Below are 13,847 nucleotides of genomic sequence, written 5' to 3' on the forward strand. Positions count from 1 at the left end.
CGTTGTACAGTTCAGCTCAGCTATTTGGAAGTAACGAGCTAATCTGAGATTTTGACGGGTGAGCTGCGAATTGAACTGAGCTGTATGTGTCTCAGCAAAACCAATCTTTGAAATGAAATTGCAACTGTCATAATAATATATGGTATGTCGGATATATTTTCATTTACCTGTTATTAAAATAAGAGTATTCGAATACAAATTATTTGATTACTGAACATTCGACTATTTTTAGAATAAGAGAATTATTAAAATTAATAAAGCGTAATGTTTTAAAATGATACAAATAAAGAGTTTCTAGCAAAACATGTACTGTTCAGTAGAGTCCCGATAAATCGAAGTGGACGGGGAGTAGTAGCAGAAGCAAAAGCAGCAACTGAAACAAATCACGTAAGCATAATTTATCTTAACTAAGTTGAGAAGTGAGCCGATCTGCGATTCTGGACTCCAGCTGAGAGCTGAGCTGCAACTCAACTTATCTCAGCTCATTTGGTAGAATTCTATTCGTATATCACTAATACACTAAAAAGTCTACGTAGAAACCCGCGACCTCTTCTTCCACCGTCGTGTACAATGATGTAGTACTCGCGACACTCCTCCTCCCTAAACTGCATAAGTAATTATTGGATGGTCCCGTATGTAAAAGGATGCTATACAACTTATGGTCAAATTTATCGTTTTACTTTCCCGGCTGTTATATAAAAATAACAAAGAAAAGTATTGGAATTTATCAAATTCGACCTCTGGGATTTTTGAAAATCTCCACGTTTAGAGATCTCCTGAATAAAAAATTAAAAATATATATATATATCGTGAACATGTATGTATGCACGCGCGTGTGTTGGCATCTATTTTTTTAATATATCGGATGGAATAAAGATTAAGATACGAAATTTAGCATGGTAACTTGTATATAGGAGGTATTAATGCTACTAAATTTTGGTGATTAAAGGTCGAGGGGTGGTGAGATAAAGAAAATCGTGTGTCACATGTCAAGTGAGGTTGGACTTCAATTTTACTCGTTATAATTTTTCAGAAACTCATCTCTAACCCCAAAATTAAGCCTCATTTGCTTTTTTATAATAATTAATAATATAAAACTTATTTTTAAAATAACATCTCATAACAGGTGGCGTAACACACAACTTTAACTGTGTGTTTTATTGTTTCTTAAACATAAGTATTTTTCACCGGAAAAGTTACGCAACTCGTTGCTGGATTTTGTAAATATCATAAGCTGTGAGTGATGATTTTGAACGCATCGTACAAACGTTCGAAGGCCACCAAACAACAAGTACACAGAAAATTCTGAAAACAGTGAGCCTCTGCGAGCTTTTTTATACGTTATGTTGCGATTTTATATTACTTTGGCGGCATTACCTGGAGTAAAAACAAAAATTTAAAACTTCGTAAATGAACAATGTACAAAATATTATGGTTGTAAGTGACGACTAATGAAATTTGAATCCCAGGACTCCATGACGAAAGGCAGATGGGGATGAACAAGAATAAAAATGAAACAAATAATTTAAACAAATAAATATTCGCTCACTAGTAGTCAAGTAAAGTTAGTTCTGAAAGTATGCACACAAGCGAGTGATAACAATATTTTGTGTTGCATTCTAACTGTTGTGAAAAACTAATAGTCTTGATATGATAAGTCATATTGTTTCGGCATCTCAAAAGAAAAGCACAAACAATTCTTCCATTATTCCTGATCGGCTATAAGTATAAATTCTAATCACAATACATCAAAAAATACGCTTAATTTTTTTTTAAAACTGGGTAGACAAATTTGCATAATCCTTCTATAAATAAAGGATTAAACATCTATTTTATTAAATTTACTGTATTATACAATTAATAAAGATCAAGTTTGTTATCAGTTTTATATACTTTTAACATTCAATTTTATTTTCATCAAAATTTTTCGGAAACATTGTTACCTTCAAAATTAGAAATTATGTTTGTCTATAGACCGAATTAAGTCATTATCATTCTCTTATCCAATCTAAGCCTTCTCGCCTTTTACAGTAATATATCGTACTATTTGATGTTCCTTCTCTATCTCACATTAGAGATTCTAATCAAATGATTACTAGCAATGTGATTAAATGTTTAATTTTATTATAGATGTTTAAATAAAATAATTTATTTTAATTAATTTTTCCATTTGCATTTTTTCATATCAGCTGAATAAATAAAGAATATTTATTCTTGAGGGAGATTTATAATTAGTATATTATCGGTTATATTATTTTAAAAATTTTATTAATATACAAAAATAAAATATTTTTATATTTGTCATTTAATACTCGAATACTATAATACAGATGTGTAGAAATTTTTTACATATATAATTATTATATACGATCTGCTTCACAACTTCACATTAAAGATATTATTATATATGAAAATGTAATCCAAGATGCATGAAATGTAATGCAAAAACTACAATCCAATTCCACGTTTCTGTTTTCGTCTTGCTTAACAGCAACAAAAAAAAATCTCTGTCTTTTTATCTCAACAAGAAACTCTTCGTTATCAATGCCATTGCGATCATATTCTAGTTGACACACACATTTATCATCCAAAAAATTCGACAGAATAAGGAAGAATGCTGTTGAAATCTCAGTTATTTCTTGGATTACATTTTTTAGATTAAAAAAAAAAATTCTCTCCCCAATTCAATTTTGTATTGCAATTTGTATTCAATGGTCGATGAAACATCTCGTGATCCTTCATCGACTATTTGTTTCTTATTTCTATTGGATGCTGACACTCCATGACTATCCTTAAGTCATTATAAATTCCTTTGGCATGGGTTACTGCATTATTCACTAGCTCGTCTCTGTTTTCAACTAGAAAAGTGCCGCCCGGGGCGGATCACCCTTCTCACCCTTCCCTACGCTACTGCATATAGGAATTTTAAAAAATTCGCATAAAACTTTTTTTCTAGAATACTAAAAAACATTTACAATCTATAGTAATTTTTTACGATATTTACAATAAATTAATTTTATAAACCACATGATAATTTTAATTTAGCAAAAAGAATTTAAATCTGTTAAATTCTTACAGTTGAACGACCTAAGAAATTCTAGCTTGTCTTCATTATTTAAAAAAACTATTTTACTAAACAATAACTAGGTCAATTGATGGAAAGATTTGATAGAAAGAATGGAAAACACGTCCGCTGTCGACCTTGCTATCTTAACAAAGTATGGGTGTGTTTGCAACAAAGACCATATAATTTTTTTCTTTATTCGTATGAAAATTGCAACACAAAAGTTTGTTTATAATGACTTCCTACTTAATAAGTACGTTTAATAAAATGGAAAAGGGTATTGACAAACAGAGTTAGCAAGATTTACATAAACTTTTTTATACTTTGTTCTAAGTTTGTTTATAATTTTCTCAATTTTTTCTATACATATTTTGAAACTGGGTAATCAATTTGATATAGATATAAATAATACTGATAATAAAGGCTGATTTCTGTTAAGTTTTATGTTAAGGAATTTGAATTATTTTGAAATAAGATTAAAATGCTTAACGGTACGTAAAATGTATCTATATATTAATTTGGTAAGCCTCAAAGATTGTCCAGCTTCGTTTGAGAGAACGGCTTAGGGTACAAACATGGTTCAGGTATCAAAATAGAGCTATTTTCCTGTAAATAATGCCGTCGAAGAGCGATTTGAAAAAGATGCAATGGTTCGGGTATGGCGGAATGACAAATTTACAACGTTAAGTCTATGGAAACAAACATGTCGGGTCGTTTCATCTAGCGATTGGTTTGTTTTTCCTTAATCGTTAGAGCAACACATTCCCTTGTCCCCTAATTTAATAGAAATTTAATATGTTCGGCAATTTAAAAATTCTATAAAGCTGTTTTAGTACAGTCAATGTTCAATTTTAGAATATTTATCAAAAAAAAAGGAAATTCATTTTTGGATAATGTCAGCTTTATCCGCTTGTGAATCGGATAAAGCACGATTTATACGAATAAAGTCGAAACGTAATAGATTGTTATTTATTTCAACAAAACTATTTAGATAAAGCTAGAATTAGCCGGCTAAACCTAGCTTTAAAATTTAAAAAAATCTAAAATAATTACTGTTGAAAATTAAATTATTTATGATAAATTTCAAGAGTTTTATGTTCTCCAAATTTCAATTTAATGATTATATTCCTACTTGCAATTTTATTATAAAAGGAATTTAATCATTAAATATATTAATATATAAAATAAATGCGACACAAATAAAAAAATAATGTATTTTTAATGGATAAAAAGTCTTTGTATGTAAATTAATAAAGTTTATTACTGAATATATAATTTTATTATTATAATTTATCGTTAACAATAGATATAGGCCTACCACAATAAAAAAATTATATTTAAAAATATTTTAAATAGTTATGAATCATTTCAATGTTTTTATAGATTTTCTAATCTAAATTTTTTTGAATTTAGATCATCGCTTTAAAATTGCAGCAATTATTCATATGATGTCATTGATTGTTACAGATATGTTTATTCTTTTGTTGAATGTTTCCATTAGAATGTATAAAAATTAATATAAACATTATTTTCGTTACATAAAACATCTGATCATAAAGATTACGTATATGTTAAGAATTCCTTAGTTTTTAACTTTAAATGTTTACATTTAAAGTTAAAAACTTTAAATTATTACGTTTATTTAGGTTGACACGTTCGCTTTATATTAATTTAATTTGTAAAATACAGTAAAAAAAATTTTTTTTAATTTTATTGTGTTCTTTTTAAACTATGAATCTGGGTATAATAAGAAATGCCAGGATTAGAGAAAATATAAATATACCAATCAATACGGTCATATTGTATTTCATTTCTTAGGTATGAATTATAGCTTTTGAGAGCCTCTATATTATTTTTGATAAACCAAATAAGCCCGACATATAATACTAGTAAAGTACCTGACCAAATATCCAGCTTACAGAAACCAGAATTACCAGAAAACCGTCTATTTTTGAAATTGGCGGGATGTGATACAGCTGTAGTTCGCCGCGCTGCCGCTTTGTTTTGATATGGCGTACACATCGCACGATGTTAGTTCCATTGTGATTGCTGGCATACGGTGTGGTGTTAAAAACAGTTTTTTTTTTTTTTACTTTCTATTGTTTACTTTATATTTTAATATAGGCTATATATTTAGTCTATGACCAGAAAATCGAATCTCTTCGATCCCAAGTTTGCCAGATATTTGGTCCTGTATTATATTAAATTTAATACAAGATGGAGGCTTAACCGCCTACCTTTAATCAAAATGTTGTACTATCTTCATAATTAATTAGGGATCATTCTAATATGACTCCGTACTGAGGAGGTAGGACGTAAAAATTTCGTAACAGATTGTAACAGGGGTTGGGAGTGTTAGCAAAATGGCGATGTCCTAAAGATTCTCAAAAATTTTCCAATTTGAAATAATTTTTACCACAATCATTATGCGGAAGTATTTTTAATCAATGATCACACATCAACGAAAAACGTTATATTGAGAGATGCATGAGTTATTTCTATAACAATATAACGTTTTTCGTCAATGTTTATATAGGAAAAGTTTATACTGTATTTACATCCTGAAAACTCAATATAACATTTTTAACGAAACGATGAGAAAGGAAAATGTCTGATTATATTTTAATTGCAGTTAGTAGAACGTGCATGAGTTTCAAAAAACATGACTTTTCAGCTTTCCTACATTTCAGGAACACAATCCTGATCAGAATTTATCACGTATAAAATAAAATAATATTTTATATTAATTTTTATATTTAATTTAATATTATACAGTATTCACAAAAGTGATTTTAGCAGAGACAAAAAAGTAAAAGAAACTTCATTTAAAATTAATTCATTTCAAATAATTCATTTTCCCAGAAAATAAGACATGAAAATTCGGTAATTAAGTACTGTATAAAATATAACGTATAAAGAAAAGGTAATTTAATATTAAAAAAAACGATAAGGATTTAAACATCAAATGACTAAAAACATATCATATTATCATCTAGACGCTTTGTTTTACAATTTTCCAATTTATAAAATTTGAAAATATTTTTTAAAAATTATATTAAATACAAAATAAAACAAAAGTTTTATCAATTTTATTTTCGTATTATATTTTAAATCTTATTATTGTCACCAGATGGTACCACATGTATCAAAATTTAGTCAAGGTTACAGGTTAACACACTTATGGAATAAATTAAATCATGCACCTTCATTCTTCAGTTTGATTCACTAGCGTAATCAGGAAGATGCCCAGGGGACCTGGACCACCTTACATTTATAAATATAGGGAAAAAAATAAAATAAGTATAGAAAAAAGATTTTAATGGAAAAACGCACTTATATACTTGAAGGCTAAATACAATATGTAAGGGAGTTCACTCAATCACAGAAGTGCAGTGGTGAAAGGTTGTGTATCGGTTCTAGTTGTGCTACTGGTCTGCTATACTTGTATATTCACAAGTTGTATACTTATAGTACGGTATACAGAATTCTTATATTTATGTCACTGAATATATTCGTATACAATAGCGTAACCAGAAAGGATCCCCTGTTACATTTTCAACACATTTAAGAACACAAAATAAAGCAGATTGTGCTTGAGTTAATTAATATAGAACAGTTTGAGTGGTAAAGAAAATAATAAGAATTGTATTAATATTAATTAAAAATTATGTTTCTATAATGATCTAACTGCATATAATGCATGATGAGATAAGATGTCTAGGTGAGGAAACACGTCTTCGACTATCGATGACGTATTTCCTCGTCACGTATTTTCACTTGACGTCATTGCAAGGATGTTAATTTGCGGATGTTCAAAGCAATGCAAATATTCAACTGCCCGAATGAGAATTTCTTTTTATATAGGCTATATCTTACATAACCATAAAATTTCAAAATGACTTTCCATTTTTTAAAGTTGTTTAAATAAAGGAAGTTATTAATTGTAAAGCACTGTTTTTACCTCTCGCAAGCATGTCTCTCGAACGACTAAATCAAAAAGATGTATAAAATAAATTTAAGTCAAGATGATGGAACCAACTGTTTCTTACGACCCTTAGTCTCGAGTTTTTCGTGTTGTACTCGAACTGACGTCATCGAACTCACTCGTCTTACTATGACCACATAATCGGTAGTCTCGAGTTAGACTCTTCGAGCGAACTCGAAAGGCGAGCGGAAATACGTCATACTCACTTGGTTGCGTGTGTCGTTAAGCATGATGGGATTATTTACAATGCATCTGGGTTTGCGACTATAATAAATCGACCAATCAACTTAACTGTAACAAGTTGTAAACAAATCAACGTGAATTAGTTTACACGTGCTACAGTTAATTGTCTTATAGCAATATAGTACGCAGAAACAAAATGAAANGGTTAACACACTTATGGAATAAATTAAATCATGCACCTTCATTCTTCAGTTTGATTCACTAGCGTAATCAGGAAGATGCCCAGGGGACCTGGACCACCTTACATTTATAAATATAGGGAAAAAAATAAAATAAGTATAGAAAAAAGATTTTAATGGAAAAACGCACTTATATACTTGAAGGCTAAATACAATATGTAAGGGAGTTCACTCAATCACAGAAGTGCAGTGGTGAAAGGTTGTGTATCGGTTCTAGTTGTGCTACTGGTCTGCTATACTTGTATATTCACAAGTTGTATACTTATAGTACGGTATACAGAATTCTTATATTTATGTCACTGAATATATTCGTATACAATAGCGTAACCAGAAAGGATCCCCTGTTACATTTTCAACACATTTAAGAACACAAAATAAAGCAGATTGTGCTTGAGTTAATTAATATAGAACAGTTTGAGTGGTAAAGAAAATAATAAGAATTGTATTAATATTAATTAAAAATTATGTTTCTATAATGATCTAACTGCATATAATGCATGATGAGATAAGATGTCTAGGTGAGGAAACACGTCTTCGACTATCGATGACGTATTTCCTCGTCACGTATTTTCACTTGACGTCATTGCAAGGATGTTAATTTGCGGATGTTCAAAGCAATGCAAATATTCAACTGCCCGAATGAGAATTTCTTTTTATATAGGCTATATCTTACATAACCATAAAATTTCAAAATGACTTTCCATTTTTTAAAGTTGTTTAAATAAAGGAAGTTATTAATTGTAAAGCACTGTTTTTTCCTCTCGCAAGCATGTCTCTCGAACGACTAAATCAAAAAGATGTATAAAATAAATTTAAGTCAAGATGATGGAACCAACTGTTTCTTACGACCAGCTCATGGGCAGGGCCTAATTTAGACCTTCGCGGGCCCTAGGCAAAATAATATATATGGGCCCCCTTACAAATTTTGTATTACTACAAATATAAATAAAATTGTATTATTTAAAATTAAAGTATTTTTATTTTTACATTTGAATATCTTACTTACATTGTATTTTTGGGGCTACAATAAAATTATGCAGCAATAAACATTATATTTTTCTCAACAAACACTGCTTTATTCTGAACTTCACCAAACAGATCTAATGTGCATATACAAACATTATCTAATTCTCAGTGATGTTGTTAGATGACGGAGCAGTAGGTAATGTCATTCTTTAATTATTAACCCTTGAATATGGCGCTAATAACATAGTAATTCGCAATACTAATAAAACAATGGACGTTTAGAACCTATTACGGGCCCCGGGCAAGTGCCTTGCCTGCTTTATGCCAAATTAGGCCCTGCTCATGGTACAGTAAAATGCGTCCAAAACGGAACGCGATGGTACTGACCTGACTTTTCGTTATGGCAAATTTCCATTTTATACAGGGCTACGTTTTCAGAAAAATTGAAAAAATGCTACAACTCGTATTTAGAACTATTTCTCCAACGTGTTAGGCTATTATATTTCAAAGACGTTAAAAACATCGGCGTAAGTAATGGACAGAAAGGAAAAAGTCTGTTTGAATTACCTAGAAAATACATGTTTTAATTACCCTAATCCCTAAAATATACAGTACCATTTATTAGCACTTAATTTAATAGTAAATTATATGTTACTACCGTCAAGTTTAGTAACATAATTTTTTTTAATTAAAAAGTACCCTTACATAAGAATAATTGCTTTTAGAAGTTAGTTTTCGTTGTTTCACATATCAATAATGCTATATTTAATTGGCTAGTTTAAGAATTTGGCCGTGATAGCATTGGTTGCTACTTTTATCTAACACAGATGTAAAGAATTTCATGCTGAAACGTTTCGTCTTACTCGTTTGATAGCTTTCATTTACAGAAAATGGGAATATATTAAATTAATTTTAATTTTAATAATTATTTTTTACATTTTCAGCATGTGACTTTTTCCCTTCAAAAATAAATCCGTATTTTTAAATATTCGTTACTCTACGGGAACGAGTTAACTTTTGTAAGGAGTTACAGTAGGTAGAAACTATGTTATTGTATTGCCACAGTTATTTTCTAGACTCTAGAAAATAACTGTGGCATCTAGACAATGAAAATACACAGTACACAATATTAACAAAAAAATAAATAGATTGTAAACTCATATCACGAAATTGGCCGTGATTTGGTGATTTGACCTGGCAAACTACAGCATTAACTATGATTTAGAATTTGAGAAATAATGCTGAAAAGTTTCGTTCTATTTAGATTATGTTATGCACTTGGTAACTAAAAATCGTTCACGTTTACAGGTTTCTTGCTTATAATAGTATTTTACATAGCAAATAGTACCACTGCGAGATTTATTTTCCATTTGGGTAGGTTTTCGTTTTGTAGAGAGTCCGTTTTGGACAGGTTTCATTGTACAGTACCTTATTACAATTTTTAACGAATGTTTCGGTTTTTAGCTTTTATGCTATATTATTAAATATAGTAATATCTTTTTATTGCTTTCTTTTGAAGTTGCATTGGTCAGTGATCGAACAGACATAATTCACGAACCTGATTAACAGCAACAAAGTTCGAAGTGATTTTGTCCATTCAAGATTCAAATGGTAATGGTAACGATTCTTTTTAATTTTAATTAAAATGTCCATTAAGAACGGTTGGAAGTTTTGAGAGAAAAGTAAAATGAAAAAAATAAAATCAGAAAGGAAACCACGTATAGGGGAGATCGGGGCAAGATCGGCATGTTAAGCTTTACTTAAATTTTGTGTAATAAATACTGCTGTAAACGCTTTAAACGCTGTAAACGCTTAAAAAAAGCTTTGCATATTGTCTATTGGAATGTTACCTTACTATAGAACTGGTTAAAATCAGTTTGGAAATAAAAATAATTAAAATAATTACAACTTTACAAGAAGAGAGAAATTGACGAAGTTGCCCCGGGTATAGGGGCAAGATCGGCAACTTCTCTCTTTTTGTAAAGTTGTAATTATTTTAATTATTTTTATTAAAGTTGCCCCTGGTATAGGGGCAACAGTAATGGGGCAAGATAGGCACGTATATAAAATTATGTTATTAACAATGTATAAGTTGGAATTCACTATTAAAACAAAGAAATACAAATCCAACACCCATTTAATATTATTACAACGAAATGCAAGTTCAAAGACATATATACATGAATAACAAATGCAAACATGTTTTCATTTATCATCTGTTTGATTTTTATCCTTTGCTTCTAATGTGGCTTTATGTTGCCGATCTTACCCCGCTAGTCATGATTTCGAAACATTAAGTACAACCCTGAGAACAGAATGCCAAGCCACGATCTGGCCACGTGAATAAGTTGAAGTTACATCCTTCTAACAGGAAAAGTAACTTTCGTTATCATGGAATTATAACAAAACCTGCCAATTCAATATAAATGGAAAAAAAATATTATATGGAATTGAACGAAAATGAAAATTTGCTTGATAATTCAACTACGCTTGTTGGAGAACAATAAAAACACTACACTCAACAAGCCACCAATAAAACTCAACTGCCTAACCTATAACCAAAGTCTCCTTTTAATTTGTTTTTTAAAAAAAGCGCTTGACAAACTTGCCCCGCATGCCGAAGTTGCCCCAATCTCCCCTAAATGAAACTCTGAAAATGAATTTAGAGGTAAAAATGAACTGTTTCACCATTGAAAGAAACGGGAATGTTTCGGGAACCAAGTAGAAATGTGAAACGTATAAACGATGCTTCGCTTGAATTATTAAATATCTAGCACTTGTTAGAATAAATATTAATTTATTTTAAGAAGTTACAATGTTTAATAGTATACGAATAAATATATAAAGTAATTTCTTCTAAAGTTTGATTAATTTAGAAAGAAATTCTAAATTAATCAAACTTTAGAAAGAAATTCGTGTTCATTGCATTGTAGCTATTCGGAAACGTGAAATGCTCTCTATAAGACAGAGGACAACAGTAGAGGAGAGATAAGGAGATGTGGGAATGACAGTAAATCCCAAATAAATATGAATGGAAAGTCGGAAATTGCAAAACCGAGAGAAAAGATCAGAAAGAAGAGTTTAAAAAATCTGTAGGCTGAAGTTACTTTAATTTTAGGAAATATGGACCAAGATACATCACTTGTTATAAGTATTCTGACATCATTTAAGATAAGAGGTAATTACTGAAAACCAAAATATTTATAATTTGATGCAATTTTTTATCTTTTCTGAAAACAATTACTTCGATTTTGTCAATGTTAAATTGAAATGAAAAATAACTTCCAGCTTCAAAATCTTCCAATGATAAATTAGAGACATATAATTTAAAAAATATAGGCTTTGATTTTAGTAGTTTTGCTCCTTTACTTCATATATATCCTGTTAACAATAGAGTCATGCCGTCATCTCTCTAACTCTGTCTTTAGGAAAATTTTTGAATTGAAATAACGCGACTTCCGATACAAATCGAACGTTCTTTTATAGTTAATCTGAGTCTCATACCCTAAACTTTCCATATCTGATTTGAATTTCATTTAGGGGAGATCGGGGCAAGATCGGCATGTTAAGCTTTACTTAAATTTTGTGTAATAAATACTGCTGTAAACTGAAAAAAAAGCTTTGCATATTGTCTATTGGAATGTTACCTTNTTATGTTTACTTTTTTAATATATAAAATACATATTTATTAAAACTATCATATTGAAAAAAATTAATTTTTTATAATTATAAGAAAAATTATATAAAATATTAACAAATTTTATATAAATTTTTATGTGAAAAGATAAAAGTATTTGTAACATACGAATGCAAATCTATAATATTCTATTATAGAAATGTACAAAATTAATAATTACAATAAAAGTAAATCATAAATTTTCAAAAATTCGAAAAACTTTTCGTTTCAAACAACTCATTAATACTTATCTCTCGCGGCAATTTTTGAAAAAAAAAAAACGAGAATTCCTGTTTAAAAGTTTGTCGACCCCACCTTTCATTATCATTATTCGAAAAGATCGTATAATTTAGGCCAATGAATGGAAAGGCCGAGATGACGTATATTGTAAACCTTGAACTTTCCATAAAGGGTTGAAGAGTAAATTGTCAAATAAGATATGTTGATACACGCCCTTCCGTTATCGATATATATATAAGGAAGAGCACAAGAACCATCATCAACAGCTGACTGGAACAACCACGAAGCATTCCCTACCAAAATGAACAAGTTGGTAAGTAAAGATTTCTCTTCTTTCTTAACCGTCATTTTTTTAAAATCATAAGTTAACTTTATGTATTATTTTAGTGCATTTTCGTATTCTTTGCCGCCGTATTGGCTATTGCTTCTGCAATCGGAGGTGTTAAGGATGTTTTCGGAAATTATCACGACTTTACAACGGGACAACTTTCCAGTTCTGCAACAGGAAAAGTCCATAATCCCGTCTACCGCTACGCTGTTCACTCACATCATGCTGCTTTTCCATACGCTTACTATCCCGCACATGGTGTTTTCCCTGTCGTTTAAACCAAAGGTAATAAATGAATTACAACATTTAAGAAAATACTGTATATCTCGGGAAAAACTTAAAATATAACTGTTATTATTCTTTTTTAGATTTCTGAACTTCTTGAATAGTTGGAAAAATCTTCAAAATGCCACTTCGAATGTTGCTTCTCCTTCAAAACTTAATTATCTACTGTAAATAGAACTTGATCTATTTAATAAATAGTTTTCGACTCTATATTTTTGTTTTATTTAATTTTATCGTCATTAAGAAACAATTAAAATTTTATTCGGGTAAAGTTTTCGTTAAATAGTTCAATTAACGTGGTTCGATGCTTAAAACATGCAAATTTTCAACGCTTTATATTTGGAGTTATCCTTGATTTTCAATGTAAAAATAAAAGATATTACAGCTTCTATACAATAATTTTATATGGAAAAAAAGTTAAAATTTCATGTAAAACAAAATTCATTTTTTATACGATAATATGAACATTATAAAATTGATTTTAAAATTATTCTTAATAAGAGAAATTTTAATAGTCTACTTTCTGAACATGACATATATTAATAATTTAGAAAATAAGAAAATAAATTTTATAATAAAATAATCATAAAACTGTAAATAAATGAACCTAAGAGCATTTTCTCCTGCTCTACTAATCAACTGAATACATTACTGAAGATTCTCCTCTGTACATAAAAACTTACACGGAAAATTTTTAAATGTTTTGATATTTGTTGTTTCAAATACAAACTTAAAAAATAAACAATCTAAAAAGTTACTCTTTTTTGATAATAAGAGACTTAAATGTTTTGAATTAGAGTTGATTGACTATCTAAAATCGACCAAAAAAGCATTGAAAAGAAAGGGTAAACATTTCTAATTAGGGAGTAAGCAAAGCGAGT

At 29.5% G+C, this 13,847-nt stretch overlaps 1 long non-coding RNA gene across 1 annotated transcript; it reads left to right on the top strand.

Annotated features, from left to right (window-relative positions):
- The first annotated feature begins 12,760 nt into the window (after positions 1-12,760).
- Positions 12,761-13,178, top strand: LOC111627822. The gene is made up of 2 exons (XR_002757065.1): positions 12,761-12,966; positions 13,050-13,178. It is a non-coding gene; the product is annotated as an uncharacterized LOC111627822 (long non-coding RNA).
- The last annotated feature ends 669 nt before the right edge of the window (positions 13,179-13,847 follow it).

Source organism: Centruroides sculpturatus, unplaced genomic scaffold (genome assembly GCF_000671375.1).
Source record: "Centruroides sculpturatus isolate CEXI.00-Female unplaced genomic scaffold, Cexi_2.0 scaffold377, whole genome shotgun sequence".
Taxonomy (NCBI): domain Eukaryota; kingdom Metazoa; phylum Arthropoda; class Arachnida; order Scorpiones; family Buthidae; genus Centruroides; species Centruroides sculpturatus.